This window comes from Mesocricetus auratus, unplaced genomic scaffold (genome assembly GCF_017639785.1).
Source record: "Mesocricetus auratus isolate SY011 unplaced genomic scaffold, BCM_Maur_2.0 Super-Scaffold_100006, whole genome shotgun sequence".
NCBI lineage: Eukaryota > Metazoa > Chordata > Mammalia > Rodentia > Cricetidae > Mesocricetus > Mesocricetus auratus.
Window position 1 is genome coordinate 85548549 of NW_024429190.1, and position 20212 is coordinate 85568760.

A 20212-nucleotide genomic window follows, 5' to 3' on the forward strand; every position below is an offset into this window, starting at 1 on the left:
AGGAGAGAAGTTTTTCTTCCCTACCCCACTAGTTCGCTCCATGTCAGTTTCAGGTCTTTCAAGGCTAATTTTCACAATTCTGATTTGCACAGACTGTGAGAACTTGCCGGTGATGATTCCCTTTGCTGGCTCTGGTCATCGATGGTTAGAAACCACTTTTCTAAAAAGCATTGTTAAAGCCTGGGTCCGAGGAGGGCAAATGACTTTTAATGGGATTGTTTCTCTTTTCTGCTCAGTGTCTCTCCATGCGATGTCGCCATAAGGCCTTTTCAGTGTCACACATGTCATTCTTCCTTTCTTACTCACATCACTGGCTGAGCAATTTTTACATGAGTGTAAAGGACTCTCTCATTCAGAGTCCTCTCAGCTTTTCCTTAGGAAAAAATAACTTTCAGCCTGTAGACACAAGACACACCTGACTTCCTGGCCCTGGGTGGTGAAGTCAAGGACACCTTGTGCTAAGTAAAGACATACAAATACGCTATATATTTCTTAGTAAAATGAATCTACATGCACCATGTACTTAGATACACACTGCAGTCTTAGCTCAATGTCCCTACTACACACTAGTTATTATAAAGAAGGGTTTGACCGTGAGTAAAACACAAAGAGGTTTGTCTTTGCAGAAACTGATGGGTAGAGTTTTAAACCGTAATTTACACAACTGGAGGAGAAAAGAGTTACAGTATGAAGGCAGCTGATCGTCCCTTTATTATTCTTCCCAGAGATCTTCCAATTAGATTAGAAGTTACGGCATCATTGAGAAAGAGATAGGCATGAGGGGGTCTGGCATCTACATTTTGCTGGACTCAAGGACAAGAAAAACAAGGCAAACGAATGACAGGATGTATAATCAAAAGCTAAGGGAATAACAAAGTGTAGGGACAGATAAGAAAGGCTTATATAACAGCTTGAATTCCACAATGAATGAAGACTGTATAAGTAGAGGCAGGATACATTTTTTAGGAAGAAAAGAAACAAAAAGAGGTGAATTCACCTTCACACATTCTGTTCAGAACTCTGACAAGCTGAGCCAAAATTACAGGGGTGAAAGAGCTTGAAATTTCTCAAAGCATTTCCCAAGAATGCAAAAAAGTGGCTCAAACAGAAATGATGAAGGTGCTCCTGAGCGTGTGGCCTAAACTGCAAGGACATTGGCTCGTCCCTCAGGCTCAGAGGAATGTGGATGATGCATTCACAGCAGCAAAGGGGAAGCCGGAAACTGATCTAACTACAAGTGGCTCTTAAGAAAAAGAAACTAGAGGTGTGCAGACAGGGTCCCCAAACTGAACCTGACAACCTTGCAGTTGGGTCATGAATAGAAGGAACCTACATAGTCCTTACATTCAAAGGGACTAGTGGGCAGATACTTCAATAGATTCCATAGGGGTTAACACAAAGGGCTAGAATAAGCATAGAGGGAAGCTCAGGTTTCAACCAATTAGGGACCAATGAACACAACAGCCCATAGGTCTGATTCCTCAGCACTTCCTCCCTGGTCCTATTCAGATCCTGAGAGAGAGACAACAAAGAGGGTAGTAGTTATTAGAAGTGGCTTGTTTCACAAAACCTAAAGGTCTCTTCAACAGGACACAGATTACTTTGTTGGAGACAGAAATAGCAGCCAGAATGAAAAGTGTCTACTGATCTGATATTAATGTCACTAATATAGTCAATACTGGTTTGGAATTCACAGACAGGCAGAACCACCTGACCTTTACCATGCAGAAAGCAGATGGGAAGGACACACTGTGAGATAGATCATGCCACATCACAAATCAGAGAGAAGTCAGCTTCATTCTATTTGGAAACCTCATGCATGGCCTTAAGGGGTTATCAGTGCTTGAATCCAGCTCAAGCACAAGGCAGAAAACTCACTTCCAGGAAAGCAGTTGAGGAGTCTTCGGTAAGTCACACCTTCTCTCAAAGCTCCTGCTTCCTCAATGCAAATGACTTACCAAAGTTAGGTCAAAGTACAGCAAATTATCTAAACAGACATGGAAAAACCAATGATAGAGACAGACAGTAATTTTAAAACCTCCCAACTACTAAAAGACCAGGAACAACAGATGAAGTCAGCAGAATTTTACCAGACCTTCAAGGAATTAACAACAGTACTCAATAGTTCTGTAAAATAATAAAGGAAGAAGAACTTCCCAATTTTTTCGTGAAAGTCAGATATTGAAACCAAATAAAAACCAAAAACCAAACAACAATAAGCAAAGAATTACGGGCCAATCTCCTGGATGAACATAGATACAAGGCTTCTCAATAAAATACTTTCAAATCAAATTCAAAAGCATTGAAAAGATCATCATCATCTATGATCAAGCAAATTTTAACCAGAGATTCAAGTAAGATTCAACATATGTAAATCAAACAAATGTAATCAACTGTATAATTAGACTCAAGCAACAAAATATATGATTATCTCATTAGATGCAGAGGAAAAGATTGGACAAAATCCAACATTCCTTGATGACAAAGTTTCTGGATCAACAAGGGATGCAGAGGACATATCTCAACATAATAAAGGCAATATATACCGAGGCCAAAGTCAACAATATGCTAAATGAAAAAAAATCCAGTATTTTCACAAACCAGGACCAGAACACTGTTCATTATAGAGCTTGAAGTTTTAGTTAAAACAATAAGACAACTTAAGATCAAGGGGATACTAACAGGAAATGAAGTTCTAGTATCCTTATTTGTGGATAGTATGATTTTATACATAAAGTATGCTAAAGGCTCTTCCAGAAAACTTCTACAGCCAAAAAAACATTCAGTAATAGAAGAATACACAATTAGCCCAAATAACCAGTAGTCTTCCTATATATTAACAAGAAACATATCAAAAATGTAATCAGGACAACAATTCCATTTACCATAGCCTCAAACAAGATGCAAACACTAAAGAAAGAAATAGAAGAAAACATTTGAAGATGAAAAGGCCTCCCATGCTTATGGACTTGTAGGATTAATATTGTGAAAAATAACCATCCTATCAAAAGCAATGCACATATTCAATACAAATCTTCATCAGAACTACAATGAAAGTCAGATGTTTGTGGTGCATGCCTTTAATCCCAGCACTCCAGAGGCAGAAGCAGGTGGATATATGTGAGTTTGAGGCCAGTCTGGTCTACAAAGCAAGTTCCAGGACAGCTTCTAAAAAATTAAACAATACAGAGAAACCCTGTCTCAGAAAAACAAAAACAACAACAACAACAAAAAACAAAGAAGAAGTACAATGACATTCATCACAGACTTTGGAAAAGTAATCTCAAATTTCATTTGGAATCACAAAACCCATGATAGTGAGATTATCCTAAATAGCAAAAACACTACTGGAGGTATCACCATCCCATATACACAGTTATACTGCAGAACTATAGTAATTTTAATAACATGGTAGTGACATAAAAACATATATATTGATAGATAGGGAGGAATTGAAAACAAATGTATGTAGAATCCTGTGCTCCTACAGCCACCTGATTTTTTTATATATTAGATAAAAGGCAGCACCTTCAACAAGTTGTTCTAGAAAAACTGGATAGTTATTTGTAAAATGAAACTAGATCCTCATCTCTCAAGTGAATCAGGAACTCAATGTAATACATGGTACTTTGAATGTGATTGAGGACAAAGTAGGGAATACACTTCAACCTATAAGTACAGGAAAGGAATTTATGAACAGTACTCTAATAGCTAATGAGCGCATTAAGGCCAACAATTGATAATAATAATGGGGCCTCAGGAAACAATGTACAACAAATGACACTATTTCTTGAATGAAAAGGTAGTCCATAGAATGGCAAAAAATTGTTACCAGTTGTAGCAGGCTTTCTTGAACTGCCAACCCCCAAATCATGATATAGAGACTTATGATTAATTATGAATACTGGGCCTCAGCTTAGGCTTGCTTCTAGCTAGCATTTTTAACTTAAAATTAACCAATTTCCATTAATCTATGTGCTGCCCTGAGGCTCCTTTACCTCATCTACATATTGGCCACCGTAATTTCCTGCTTCCTTCTGACTCCCTGGCTGCCCCCATCCCCATAGGATGCCCTGTACTTGCTCACTGACTGGCTCCCCTTTCCTCCTTGCCCACCAGTCCTACCTATCCTGCTTCTGTCTAGCTATTGGCCTTTTAGTTTTTATTAGACCAATCAAGTGCCTTAGGCAGGAAAGATGAAATAGCAACACAACTTTACATAGTTAAACAAATACAGTATAAACAACTGCAACAACTCTTTACACAGTTTCCTTACAAATATTCTATTCAACAACAACCATCTATACATGTGACAGAGGGTTGGTGTCTTGAATATAAAGAAAACTAATACCAACAAACAATCCCAATAAAAATGGAATAAGGAGCTAAGGAGTTCTCTAAAGAAAAAATACAAGTGACCAAGAACTGTTTAAGACTATATACAGCAAATTTAGTTATCATGAAAATGAAAATTAAAACTACTTTAAGATTTTATTTTACCTCAGTCTGAACAGCTAACAAATAAACAAACAAAAAGTACAAAAAGATGGTCCCCAGAATGAGTCAGCAGCTAGCAGTACTCACTGCTCTTGGAGAAGGTTCTGATTTGGTTTCCTAACACCCAACTAACCGAACTTCCAAATCCAGGGTATCAGAACCCACCTCTGGCCCTTATAGAAGGCTCATGCACACACATGATTGACATACATACATTAAAGCACACATACACAAAAGGAAAAAACTTAAAAAAATTAAATGACAATAAATGTTGGCATGGAAATAAAGAAAAGGGGATTCTAAGTCACTGTTGGTGGGGATGCAGAAAAGGCACAGGCTCTTTGGAAATCCATGCAGAGGTTTCTCTAAGATCTACATATATGCAGGTCTACAGTATGGTCCAACTATACCATTCCTAGGCATAGTCTCCAAAAGCTGTATCTCCTAATATAGGATCATGGACTTTTCCATGGTTGTTGTTGTTCAGTGCACAATAGGTAGGAAATGGAAATAGTCCCTCAACAGACAAATGTGTAATGAAAATATTGTACAAACACATAATGGAATATTTTTCAGTTATAAGGGATAGATGAAAAAATGAATGAGAGATGAAAATAACCATTCTGAATGAGGTAACCCAGATGCAAAAGACCAACACCACATTATCTTGCAACAGTTGTGGATTCTAGTTTTGTATCTTTAGTGTGTGTCTAACTGAAGTACCCTCAGAACACAGGAAGCTAGTAAGGGGTCATGAGATGGGTATTTCAAGAGAGGGAGAGTAGGACACGGGTGCTTTGAAGAAGAAATGGTGGAAATAGACTGGAAGTGTTTACTGGAATGGGAGTGAGAGGGAAGAATAAGGGAGGGAGTGTGGGCAGAGCTATCTAACACCAAAGGCCTTTGAAAACACCACACGGAAAATTACCACTGGGAAAGCTTCCTAAAAGAGATGCATGCACATGTAAATGAGTTACCCTAAAATAAGAGGTCATTCATAACTGGATGGAAAGACAAGAGTACTAAAGATACCACACACTTTAGTCACAGGACATGGAGAAATCAGACTGGTACCTACCTGGGAGCTTCATCCCTACTGGCTAACTTTCATTGTGCTAGAAGGTCTAAGCATGCTACCACAGGAGAAAATAATCACCAGTATTACCTACCTGTGAACTCTGCAAGCTACAACAACTGGCATGGCATCATATGTTGCAGGAGAAAACTGCCACTTTCTTACTGGATTTAAATTCCCCTTCTCTAGATAAAACTCATGCTTGGTACCACTAACTGGGCCCAAGATCATCATGGTCATCATGGACCCTAGGGGAAAATCTAGTACTGTTATTCTACTAAATGGACATAGTAATTAGCTGCTCTCTGTGTTTGAGGAGATGGAAATTAGTTCAGACTCCTACAATTGGCCAGCGTGCAAAGAGCCAAAGACAATGAAGTGCTCCACTCTAAGAAGGACACTTATGTCATACTCCCTAATCTAAATCTCAGAGATTATTGCAGAAGAGAGGGCAGAAAGATTGTTGGAGACTCAGGAAATAGACGTTTGCAGCAAAATATCTGCCAAGCATGGCAATGCTAATACACACACACACACACACACACACACACACACACACTCGTATATTCATAGTTGCTAGGACTACATGCACAAGATCTGTACAAGATCACTCTAGCCCGTCTCCTAGCATGAATCAGTGACGGGCTTAAGAAGTCTCACTCTTACCAGACTAGTTACTGGTGACTTGAGGGTCTAGGTAAGGAATGATAAGTTTTCTTTAGGGATGTAGGCTCTGAAAGGACACACTCCAGTAGATAATCCCATACACACTCATATGCACACAGGAAGGACAAAAGTGGACTTGGTGGGTATAAGCACACATAAACTTGTGTGGTAAAAGTGGTGAGGGATCGGGGATTAGTCTAGAGGAGGGAATGTAGGAGTGCATATGATCAAGACATATTAAGTATGCATACATGAAATTTTCAAACAATAAAACAAAGAATCCAGGTATGGTGGTACATGTCCATGATCCCAGCAGTTGCGTGGCAAAGCCAGATTGCATATTTAGATAGAATTTGTTTTCAGACTTCACTCTGAAGAGATAGTCAAAATGTGAGTCTTTCTAGGTTTGCTCAGAGCTGTGTGTGTATACTCAAACAGGTGTCAGCTGCAAAGCAGCTGGTGTCCTGAGTTTCTACTAGTTTTCATACATCTTTTCTCCCCTTTTTCCTGCCCAAGTAAACTGATACAAAAGAACAGTGACAAGGGATATGGACATATATTAATACGGACACATGCATGAACACACAATGGTGTATCAGACAGAAGGACACAATAATGTCCTTTCTGCCAGTAGTGCTGACCAGATCTGCACTCCAGCGCTTATCTGAGCCTGCACATCAGCATCTAATATGGGCCAAACACACTCAACACATGAGTCCTGTGAAGGTGCAGTGTTCAAACATGTCAAAATATGTTCTTCCTTCACTCTCTATGCCATGATGACAAAGCTCTTAGTTGTTGTGTACAGTAATTAAAAGGAAACAAACATATTCACCATTAGCTTATTTTACATATATAATGATTTATATTACATTAATAACAATAACACAGAAGTACAGTAAATTTCAAAACTTGATTTCTTTTTCTACTTTAAACTTTGGATTTAACACCACCAATCTTTTGAATGTTTAGTAGATTAATATAAGATTAAAATTTATTTTTTCTTCTCACTAATAGTCAATATATTTATAAGTTTTAAGTACTAAGAGCTTAGGAGATCTTGTTTATGAACTATTAAACTACCTAGACACTTGGTTGAATGAGTTCCCTTAAACATTTTAAAACCATTCTTAGAACTTAATATATCCCGTTCTACCAAATACCATCAGTATGCAAAATTGAAGTACTTAAGGAAAGCAAAAAATAAAACTAATATATGAGACTTACAAACATAAGAAGTAATTATCATCTGTAGAAAAAAATGTGAATAAATCAAATGCAACAACCCATAAACTCATGGGCAAAGTCACCCAGAAACATGGTGCTTAAAAAAGATACTATATTCTTTCTAGCATTTCCTAAATTTGTGATATAACATTGTTACAAATGTCACCAGGAAACTTCTGCAAGTATGAAGTGCTATCTTCCTACAATCCCCTGGGGCACACTTTATTGCTAGCATCTAGCATGTCCTAGAAATTCACTTAAATTCAATGCTCAGAGTTGAGGAAGGGCTCAGTGCTCAAAGCGCTTACTGTGTAAATACGAAGGCCTGCGCTAAGGTCTCAAGCACCCACAGGGGGAAGTCTAGGTATGGTGGCATGCCTTTGTAATTCCAGAAATGGAGGGCAGGGTGCCAAGTGTTGAGGCAGGCAGATCTCAGGGGTTTTCTAGGCCAGGGCAACAAAACAGCATGCTGTTTTGTATATAGTGTATAGAACAGTTGAGGAAGACACATGATATCAACCCAAATTCTGGCTTCCATACATCCACATGTGCTGCACACACACACACACACACACACACACACACACACACACACACACACAAATGCATGCACATAGTTATAGGCACACACATAGTTACATGCGTGTATACACACACAGTTACAGGCACACACATAGTTATATGCACACCCACACACACACTCACATACAGTTACAGGCACATGACCACATAGATCTCCAGGGTGGAATACTTATCAAATATGAGAATCTCATGCATCCTTTGGGTGATCCATCAGGAAATTCATAGTTGTTAGGCAGAGATGGGGCAGCTCCATCATTTCATTACTTCTTCGAGAAGCCTTCTTTCGAGCCTCAGGTCATTACCAGAGCTGGTTCCTAGAATAGCAGACATTTTACAGCCCCGTTGCCGCTTCTGTTTAGGTTGACTGGCAGCACAGTGTATTGTTTGGTTGCCTCGTTTGGTTTAAAAATCACAAAAATTGTTTGGTGACAGTTTTACAAATTCTTCTTACCCAATTCAAGTTGATAAAATGTGTGGGTGTGAGCATGGGTGCACATACACACATGCACACACATGCGCGCACACACACACACACACACACACACACACACACACACACACCAATGTGAATTACAAGTCTTTTTCCTTGCTCTGTGATGGGGATCTGTGCTTGCTGATGTTTCGCTGTCATGTTTTTCTCATTAGGCCACTTATGTACCAACATATAAAACAAGATGGAAGAGGTTAACGCCAAAGAAGTGGGATTGTGGAGATGAGACTAGCATGCCCTGTGACTATGGCAACTGGAAAAGAAGACTGCTGGGAATTGTCTTAAGGGGTGCTTCACAACTGTACGAGTTTCCCATTACTTTTGTAACAAACTCTCACATGTTGAGTGCTGTGAAATAATGTAACGCCACCTCACAGTTTTAGAGGTCTACAACCAGCTTGCTACCATGGGGTCAAAGTCAAGGATGAGCAAACCAATGTGTACTTGACTGGCTTGAGGAACTGGCCATGAGGCCCAAGTTCAAGGGGGAATATCATGAGGCCATCTATGCCCCATCCTGAAAGCTAAAGGGAGAGTTACGATGCCACCCACATTTGACAGTGTCCCTGTAAGTTCTCACAGACAATATTAGCTCTTCACATCTCTTATAATTCTGTCTTTCTGTTTCCTTTACCTCCCTCTTCTCCATGTAAGGACACAGACCCAGGAAAGACCCCAAGGTGATTGCTCTGTCTTGAGGTTAACTGCTCAGCATATAGCACAGTGACTACATGGAATGGCCTCTGGGATTGCAAGAGTGTTTTCAGGAGACAGAATATAGGATAACATAAAAACAGCCTTTTGAAAAAAAGAACTAATTACTATGGAACAGAGAGAGAGAGAGAGAGAGAGAGAGAGAGAGAGAGAGAGAGAGAGAGAGAGAGAGAGAGAGAGAGAGGATACAAATACCAGAGAAAATGAAAGGCCTGGCAAAGATGTGTTTCATTACTAGAGTTTAAGCCCTGTCTTTGATGGATTAATTTTCCTAAACTAGGTCAAACTGGCAGCTGAGAATGCATTTAGAATGAAAGTTTTTCCTCTTTAGTGCAATCCATGTCCTAATCTGAAGCATGTTCTCAAGCTCCCCATTATGAAGGAAGGTGATATGCACATACAACACCTCAGAAGGCCATGAAATATATAGGATATCTTCTCCCCGAGAGTGGGCTCTTAATGTGTCTTCTACATAGAAGATATGGCACAGCTAGGGTCTGTAGAGTAACATGAGTATATGACTACATATATTTAAACTTTCTGTTGCAAAAGAGGTCATCCTAGAAGACAGCACCACTATGGCAAGCTAGAAATGGCTTTAGTCATTGTAAACATCAGGGCATGAGCTACTTGTTTATATTTTAAAATATCAGCAAAATGCTTAAAATGAATCTGAAAACCTATTTTAAAAATATGCTAACAATAAACAATTCTTCCACTGTTTAAAACTTTTACCCAACTCTTTCCATAGGGAAAGACATGAGGCAGGTAGGTGAGGGCACAGATCCTTGCTCCATTTGGGCATCACTGGGGTGGACTAAGTTAGAACCTGTTTCTTTCTTTGTACACTACTGGTAGTAGAAATTTATGTTTCCAAGTATCAGGATACTACAATTTTCATTTCCGTGATTCTGAAACCAGATCTATGTTGTAGAGCATTGTTATGAAAGCAAGAACATGTAGAAAATTAAATGTACTGTTAAGTATCACCATTTCTCTAAAGACTGAAGCTGATATAGAGAGATAGATGCTAATCCTGAGACTCAAGAATAAAAGGCATGGAAAGATTTCAATGGACTCTGGCTAGACTACAGTTAGAATCTCCTAATAAGACTTTCCTAAATTAAATGAAGCATTTTCCCATCTAGGACAATAAAGACCTTTGAGACACTACTTACCAATTGCTTTTTATGAATGCATGCACATAGGCACACAGGCACACACAGCTTCCTATGTCCTAGAAGATTCAATTGTCCTATCTTAAGGGATAAGTTACACTTTTTTAACTTTTTGCTGGTCACAGTACCAAGTACTCTAAGGATCAAAAGCTGAGAGCTTGTTCTGGCTTCTCAGATTTTAATTGGATTTCCTTCCTGAGTTTCGTTAAGAAAGAAGGGAAGAAAAAAGGGAGGAGCAAAGAAAGCGTGCGCGGGTCTTCCAACTGAAGGGGGAAGTGATTTATGGTAATTAGACTCACTCAAGGCTAGACAGGCCACCAGTTCTCTGTGTCCCCTTTATCTGAACATGCCCTCATTTCCATCTTGGAATGATGATCCTGATGGCACAGGAGGAGGCAGAGCTAGGCCCTACTTAGACACCTTTAGTCATGTCTTCAGGGAATGCTTCATTGTACAAAGGACACCAACCAATCACCCCCACCATCTTCCTATCCCTAAGACCTTATTCATGGAACTTTTCTATAAGGGCTCCATTATCAAGGCCATTCAGCTGATATTTGAAGGCTTTTCCTCTCTGGACACCAGTGCCCTAATACATCTTGTTCCATTTTCAAAAAAAAAAAAAAGACTGTGAGAAAATGAGCGTGGACAGCCTGAGCCTTTTTCTACCCTGAGTAAAAGTGAGCTGACGATGTCCTGAAATGTTAGTTCAGAGAGCTAAAAGTGGAAACTACGCCTCCTCAGCAAGCACTGGAAAGGTACTACAGAGAGGAAACTCAAGGAACAGTGCCGTGCCTTTGCTCTCCTCTGGCAGTTAGCAACCCATTAAGTGATTTCTTACACTGAATTCAAGTTATACTTTGCCTTCTCTAGATGTCCTAGTAGGTGTATCTAAAATCCTGGGGAAAAATGGTTTTTATAGCCCAAGTTATAAATCACCAGAAATTCATTCTAGGATTTCAGATTCTTTCTCTTTATTGTGAAATACTAATGGTTTGAGTTCCAAGTCTCTGCCACGCCCCACTCCTTAGTCAAATGGCTAAGGACCTATACATGAAAATGTAAACGTGCTAGGTCGAAATCTCAATTTATGGAAACAGTTTTGTACTCAGAATCATTTGTCAAAGTCCAAACTTTTTCCTTCATAAAATTTAATGTTTAAATAATGGGTTTTCTTATAGGAATACACACCTTTATAATTAAATATAAATCAAAGTTACTTTGATGAACGACAATGTTATGACTTATGTGGAACCCAGTACAGGGTCGGAATTCAATAAATAACCACCTCCAGCCCTTGACTTTTTAATGCACATTTGCATATGCTCTAGAACAAGGATCATTTTGCCTGGAAGAATATTGTTACTCTAAAACAGCTACAAAAATATCTGCTACCACAAAAAAATAAACAAATTACAGAAACCAGTGTCGGTCTTCTTTCATGCTGGTCACTCACATCTTTGTCTCATTAAGAACTCAAGTTAAATGATGCTGTTAACCAATACAGTCTGATATCTCTTAGGTTTTCCTATTAAATGTGATGAGGCTGAAAAAACCCAGCTCTACAAGAAAATTCTTACAGCCCTTGTCCATATGGGAAAACTGTATCGAGGATGCTGGCAGCACTGCTTCTGTGTTGGACTGGAAGCACATCCCAAACCTGCTTTGTTTTCCCTGGGACCTCAGGTCTTTTCCCCCACATCCCTTTCCCCAAATTGCATGAAGAAAGATCTGAAAGTATGCCCCAGATGTTTGAATAATGACACAGAATAAGGAAACACTGCTTCAAAGTGATCATTAAAAACACAAGAAGTGGAACATACGGGGAAATAGATCTACACATGGTGGGAAGAGACCAGAAAGGGAAAAAAACACAACAAACAACTAGCAGACTGTTTTTCAATTCAACATGTTCGCTCTCTGTAGATTTCCAAGTGTGAGTCAGAGGTGATCCCAGCCATCTGCGAAAAGCATCCAGACGAGCAGACACGGGAGCATCTGCTGGGGACAGAATAGCCCTCAACTTTCAGATGCCACAGGAATTGGTGACAGTGCAAAATCATCTTCAAAGATCCACTACAACAAGGAACATTCCAGAGAAAAATATTATAACATAAGGTAATGTTTACTTCACTTGTCGCCGGGACCCTTTACCTACCCAATAAACCACTACAAATCAGATATTGACAATGCCTTATGAAAATTCCAGAAAAATAAAACAACTTGTTTTACTTTGCTTGAAAATAAAACACATGTTCAAAACAAGGACCACAATCAGAAATAGCCAAGGTCAGTGTCAGACACGAAGACTCTGAAATAAGCCAGCTCTTGGAGGCAGGCCACCTATGCCTGACCAGTCTGTGGTTGATCCTCTTGTATGGTGGAGCCTGAACCATTGATGTGCCTAAACACTCAGTGATGGTCCTTCCTTACATAGCAGACTATGAGACATATCTCTGCTTGCTAACGTTTTCTAAGCGCAAAGTTCACACATGCGTTGTTAGCGGGGCTGCATCTGGAAGAGGTTGCCAGATATACCAAAATCCTGAAAGGTAAAGATGAAGAAAGACAGCCATGGTCAAGGGAGGCCTGTGCATTGGTGAGGAGAGTTGGGCTCACCCATAGGCTCTGCCATAGTTTCTCCCTTGGGTCTTGTTGGCATGAGAAAATTACAAACTCAGTTTTGGTAGATTTTCCAATTTTCGTAAGAAACTGGAGATCTAATGAGTATGTTTCTAAAGCTTTACATCTAGTTCAATTTTTAAAAGAAGAAATATCATTTGAGCAAAAGTACACACAACTCAAGCCCTGTAAAGTTCCAAGTTAGATGATGGAGTTATAGGAAGAATGCTTTGGAGAAGGAGAATAAAAATCACTATGCTTAAATTCACCCTTAAATGTTTATTTCCAGAATTCTATTTCAACAGCTATAGCAACTGCCTCTGCTGTGATCTTAAATGCTGGGTCTACCATCTTCCAAGGAATCCCAGCATATCCATTTGTGCCACCTCTTGACATGAGTTCCAATGGTTTTCACTATCCATTCCACAAAGGCTTCCTTCCCTTCGACTACCCTAGAGTAGTAATCACAGGAACACAGCCTTCAGTGTTCTGTGAATTAGCTTTCAGTCTTGGCGTCTCATATACCAACTCGCTTTTTCTTAGTATGTTACGAAGTCTCTCTGAGTGATAAGTGGTTTGGTTGCAATTCCAGAGTAAACAATGATGCCTTCCCTGCAATGATCATTTAAAAAACCTTCAGCTGATGCTTGGACTCAACAAGTGATATTATGTTGCAGTCAACTTCCAGAATGCCCAGAAGCTGTCTCTGAAGAGGATCCATGGCAGGGAATGACGTCTTCTGAGCTGGCTTTGACCCCGGCACGCTTACAGATAGAGGGCTGCTGAACTAAGTCAGCGGTTCCCAGCCATCAGAAATCCTTACTGAACAACTTGTTGGTTCATAAGATTCTTGAAAGCCAAAAGAAAACAGCACCCACTGGCATGCTCCCACTAGCCCACGGTAGTTTGAAAAGGCATGTATGTCCCTGTCCAGTGCTTAACTCCTCCAGCAGTCTGTCATGCTTTTGTTAATAATTGATAAGAGCTAAATCTGATGTGATAGATTTCCAATTATGTTTCACATTCTTTTCATAGATTAATAATGAAGAACAAGAAGTTACCTGGCAGTGAAATGTATTACACTATATGGTTCTGTCCAGACATTTATTTTGAAAAATGGAATTTAGAGCCCTTTGGCTATTTAAAATGGAATACGAATAGGGGCATTGAAATGTCTACATTTTCTTGGTTTTTACCCCATCTTCCTGTTATTTTGTTCTCCAGTTCAAAAAAGTTGAACAAAGAAAACAGTTTTTTCTATAAACATGTGGCGAATTCTTGCTTTAATAACTCACACAAAATTGGAAGTCTATTATTAGTATCGACATGATGGTCACATGTCACTCGTTCAGATAGGGATACTGAGCACAAGTATAAACGGTGCATGGTATATCTAGTCATGTGTGGTAGCTTCTTGAATCTAAACTGGGGGTCAACAAACATTCACAAATGTCAGACCAGGTTTCTACTATTTTCTTACAGGTATTAAATTCAGAGTCTTAATGACTATACCTCTTCCTCTATTCTTCCTTCTTTCTCTTCATAATGATCATAACATCATTAACTTTTTGCTTAGTCAAAATATGGATAAGTTTTCGACAATTTCATATATGAGCACTGTATTTACATCAGTTTTTTCCTCCCTTTTCTCTCCCCAAATCCTTCTGTATACCCCTCTCTTTTCATAAGTACCTAAGTAGATAGCCTTATAAAATTTTAGTACAACTCTCTGAGTTGTTTTAATGTTGCTCATAGATACATGGCTAGCACTGAGCAGTTGCTGTTGGATGACCAGTTATGGGGTTCATAGCTAAGGAAGTCTAATTCTCCCTTTCTCAGCACTCATTGATTCCCTATAACTATCGGTTGAGATCTCGTGATATGTCCCCCATCTGTGTTGCATGTCAACTGCTAGTATCGTTTTTCAGGTCTTCTTCAGGCAACCATATTGTTGAGATTGCATGGGTCATATATAGAAGTCTTACAGTAGATGTTCCAGATCTCTGACTCTTGCAATATTTCCCCTCCTCTCCTGTGACCCTCCTTCAGCCTTAGGTGTAGGAGTAGTGCTGTAGGTGTATTGGTTGGGCCTGGGCATCCCCAACCAGTTGTTCTCTGAATTTTGGCCAGTTGTGGTATCTATAATCATCTCTATATACTTTTTTAAAGAATCTTCTTTGATGGGGGATAAGAGCCATACTTAGTGAACTAGATCTAGGCACAGGCAGGCGACCTCAGCTAGGCCTGGAGATTGGATGTGGTCCAAGTGGGTTGGATTCAAGTCAGTTGCAGATGAGCAAAAAGAGTATGTTTGAACAGGGAAAAGGCTGGGAGTTGGTCATGGTGTAGGCAGGATTAATAAGACTCTCAATGACTATATTCTTAATGGGCCTTGGAGTGGGGGGAAAAACTATTGCTTTGCTGCAAAACAGCATTGGGGATACTTTGATATAGTAGATTGAAAAGGGAGAAAAGAAACATCTAATGGAAGCTAAAGCCAAAACAGAGCAATAGGGAGGGGGAAGAGAGAAAGATGCTGCAGCAGTTTTAATGTAACTGGTCCCATAAAATTATAGGAAGTTGAACCATTAGGAGGTGTGGCCTTGTTGGATTAAGTGTTTCACTGTGGGGATGCGTTTTTAAGGTCTCCTATGCTCAAGCTACCCCCAGTTCAGTTTTCTTCCTGCCGCCTGTGGATTAAGATGTACAAGTCTCAGCTGTCAGCCTGAAGTTTGAGGTCTAATTCTAGTCAACTTACAATTTCCTTGAGGGGGCACACCAAGATTTGGATAATTTTAAAGATCTACAAGGCAGAAAATTTAAATAGAATTTCATGAACGAACACAGCTATCCAACTTCCAATTTTCGATCTTTAGAGAGTGCCCCACAGCACAGACTTGAATTGCAAATGAGCAAGTGTCTCGATGTCTGTGTTCAAGAGCATCAAAGTCTGGATCTTTGGCTTCAGAAATGGTGACATCCATCCAAGGGTCCATTAATAAGCAGTTGGCTTTTACACATTTTCTCAGCTCTCATGAAGCTGTGAGCCAGAGAAAAAGGCAGGAAGCTGAATTTGTGAGTTTATTTATGTACAAGGTTGAGGGAGGCAGTAAAGAGCACAGCGGGGCTTTCTCCAGAGTAAGATGGATGAAACATCAAAGCAACCTGTTTTCCTTCAAAACCCAGGTCATGAGCCTGAGCCTCAGGTGTGTGAGCACTAATGCTATTCACGCATCTCCCATTTCTCATGGTGACCTATAGTTTCTGACTGAAATTGTCGATACAGATTAGTTCTTCAAGGGGAAAATTAACTTAAAATCCAGTCTGAGTTGGAAGAATAGCCCCTTCCCTGCTCTCCGCCCCCCCTTTCCTTTCATCAGACACATAGGATTCTTTTTATATTCTCCAAATCAGACAATGACATTGAAGAACAAATCAATAGCATCCCACACACTGTCTCTGGGATGCATGGTCACCATGCCTCAGCAAGTTGCTCATTTCTCTTGAAGGTCCTTAAAAAGCAAAGTTATTCTAAGCATAGACCAGTTGCTTTGAGCAGCTCGGGGAGGCAGCCTGAGCGGTGTGCTGAGCAGGGCAGGGATTGCACTGTCTGTGCAGAATGTTGCTTCTAATTGGCTCAGCCTGCCAGCCACTTGAGACTACCTGCCAGCCCCTGACAGGAATCAAACAGTCCTTACTCAAACCAATTGGACTGGCTCTACTCGAATGAGTTATCTTGACCGGATATAGCTCCCAGTGTGCGTTTGGAAACTGCCTTTGCTGCCTGCGAGTTCCAAGAAATTTTTTGAGCAACAAGTCAGTCATCTACAGAGGAAATCCATGTGTCAATAATGCCAAGGAAGACTCGAGCTTCTTCATGGTAATGAGTATTAGTACCTTAGCCAGTTACTTCCTATCTGTCTCAGAGTTCTATATTTAGCCAGCACAGGCTGGGGAGACAACAGACATCCACAGAGCCCAGCTTATTTGTAGGAACAACATAACCTTTAGGCTTGATAATCATGCCAAATATTGCATATTTAAAAGCAAATGTTATTCTAATTAACTGTGTTCACAAATGGCGATAGTTTTTCCCACAAACGCTGGTCTGGAGAATAAACCCCAAGGCTCAAATCAGAATGGAAAAAAAGTATGAACTTAAGCCAATTTTATACAAGGTCATGACCTTCAAATGTCAGCAGGTATTGAGACCTCATGTATTTTACAGACAACTGTCACCAGAGAATGCTACACTGTCAGAGTCAAGAACCCCAGACACTGAGTAGGAGACACTAGGACAGATCTCTGAGATGGCAGAAGCAGAAAGATAGCTGTTCTGCATCCCAGGGAAAGCAAACCTCTCTTCTTCCTGAAATGACTTTCAGGGATTCAGTGCCCTGGTGAGTTTTCTGTCAATGCTCTGTTTCCTTTTATTAACATTCACTCAGACTGGTAATATGTGTTTGTTATTTTGATATAGATAAACAGGAAAGTAACATTGAAAACAGAAACACTGTTTACTTGTGCAAACATACACAAAATATTAATGCACTAAAAAGCTCAATCTGTATCTATATCATGCACACACCCCCACCCCACACCCCACACACCCCATATATATTTTTCCTGAATTTTTCCCTTGCATTCATGAGAGGTATAATATGAATAATATATGGACTTTATACAGAATGCTCTTCTGAGATATTTTTTAAACAAAATATTATGTTTCGGTGTAACTGAATACACATCAATCTCATCATTTAACAGAGTCATAATCATAATTGTTTAATTCCCCTTCTTCTAGCAGACCTCTTGAAGATATCTGGTGGACAAATGTGTAAGTGCTGCTAACTCTTTCTACAGTCTTCACTGGACATTTCAGTGTCAGTTCTTAGAAAGCTTTCTGCTTACCGAAGTTCCTATCAACACATTTGTCTTGGGCAATGAGCTCCTGCACCCATGGGCTGTGAATGGATGTCCACACTTCTGAATTAAGCATGCTAACAACCAGCAAAGCTCCACAGTCTTCCAGTATGTCACAGGTTCCCCCAAACCCACCCAACTCTTGGACTTTTTAAACATTAAAGTGAAATTCTTTATTCTCTACAAATCAGTTTTAATATTTTTACCCTAAAGCCACATATTTAATTGGCCTTTTGTGTTTATGCAAATATATCATCAATTTCCTACAATATGGCTGTGATTCTTAGGGCTACATAGCAGCAACACCAGTTGTGACATGACTGAATGTGGAAGACAGCTTCAGTACACAGTAAACACACTATGAGGGGTCACTCCACATGGGACTTCAGTCAGTCAGTGTTGCCAACGCCTCCCACAGTCTCACCCTGCTGTGCTCATCTCATCTACTGACATGCCTGCCTTGAGAAACATGTCACCTCTGCTCCATTTGGAATGTTCCAGTATCATTTATTTTCTGGAGCTCTAGATTATGGAAAATGAAAACAACAAATCCACTTTCCACAGGTCTAATTTCTGATGGCATGCTTCTTGTTCTCACACAGCTGTGAGCTCTCCTCCTATCTGGATGCATCTTACCTGCCCATACCTCTCACGGGAACAGCCTGAAGACTACCTTTCCCCATCCACACAGCTCTCTGCTATCAGCGTGTCGAGTTCCTCCATCTGCCCACACCTCTCCCTATGAATAACCCATAGACTACTTTCCCCTTCACATTTTCCCCTACTCACAGTGTGACCACCTTCACCTGTTCCCACCAGCAGTGCGACCACGTTTACCTGTCCATACTTCTCCCTACCAACAGTGTGACCATCTTTACCTATGCACACCACTCACTATCAACAGGGTGAGTATTTTCATCGATCCATACCTGTTCCCACCAACAGTGTGACTCCCTTTACCTGTTCATGCCTGACCCCATCAACAGTATGATTACCTTCACCTGTCCACTCCTTGTAATGCCAATGACTGACCAAAGCTTTTTCCTCTATTTTCCATCTTCCTTCCTAATGAAGAAGATATTTAGAATGCTCAGAAATATTATGCTCTTTGTTTTGGAGCTTCTTAGGTATTGTATGTGACTTATAGAAAATTATGACTCAGCATCTAAACAACATATCATTGAAAAAGTAGATGTGAGAAAAAATGCTCTGTAGTAAGTGCACATCACACAGAAACAAGTACAGCTATTTGGGTTGTGGCCCAAACTTCTATCTGCAGCTCCTAATAGCAAAACATAAGAATGAAGCCTGCTCAGATTATAGCTTCATTAGTTCTTGGAGATAAAAGTAAATTAAATATTAGATCAGAGACTTGAGAGAAATGTGGTTTGCTGGTAGGCCAATGTGGTCTTGGGCATCTGTGTAAAAAAAATCCTACCTTGCCATCAATAGCCAGACCCTGTACTCACGACTATAGAATCTTCCATGATCCAGCTTCCATGCTGTTCACCAAAGTCAGTAACTTAATCTTCCTTCCTCCCAGTTTCAGGAATTGTGCATTCTAAGTGCCAGCCTCTGGCCTCCTCTGTGATCTCATTTAGGGAACACACTCTTCAAAGCTTATCTTTGTTCCCCATCAACAATGGAACAAATGAAAACATGTCTCAGTGCTATAGTTGTCACTAAGAAGTAACAGATTTGCACATTAGTAACTCATTATATTTAAATAGGACAGAGGCCAAGGCTGGCTTTATGATCCAATCCTAATAATTTACAACTTACTTTGGTGTTTCTCAGCCAACCAGTGAAGGTAAATTGAATACAATTTTCTTAAATATCAAGCATATACAACAAAAAGCCGACATAGTTAGGTTTATGGTCAGTGTGAAGAAGGATAAATAATGTTAGAAATACTCCTGCTAATATCTGGCTCCTGGTCTTCAGGTCTCCGAACCCTCCAGGTGGGGTGAGCATGGTTTGGGGCAGGGTCAACAGTGGCACTTGCTTTACTTCCATGCTAAGAATTCTGAGCGAGCAGGACTGTCTCTGAAGGACCTAATTCTATGGCTGTAACTTAAGTGCCAAACACTTTTGTCTATAAGCAGAGTTTAGATCTATTGTTTTCCTTTCCCATTCATTTCTCTTGGTTTCACCACCCAAGACAACAATCATGGAACATCACTCATGTCTTGCTGATGTATTTCTGCCCAAGTCCTTACCAAACACAGCTTAAGGGGA

The 20212-nt window shown here is 40.0% G+C and overlaps 1 long non-coding RNA gene across 5 annotated transcripts in view; it reads right to left on the bottom strand.

The window, feature by feature from the left end:
- LOC110342074 overlaps nucleotides 1-19534 on the bottom strand; it is a 113532-nt gene extending 93998 nt beyond the window's left edge. For 4 of the 5 annotated variants that reach the window (XR_005877865.1, XR_005877862.1, XR_005877864.1 and 1 more), the window contains exon 1: nucleotides 19413-19534. This is a non-coding gene — a long non-coding RNA (uncharacterized LOC110342074). The remainder of the gene's footprint in view (nucleotides 1-19412) is intronic. The other variant, XR_002384065.2, reaches the window with a different exon arrangement.
- Nucleotides 19535-20212: the final 678 nt, after the last annotated feature.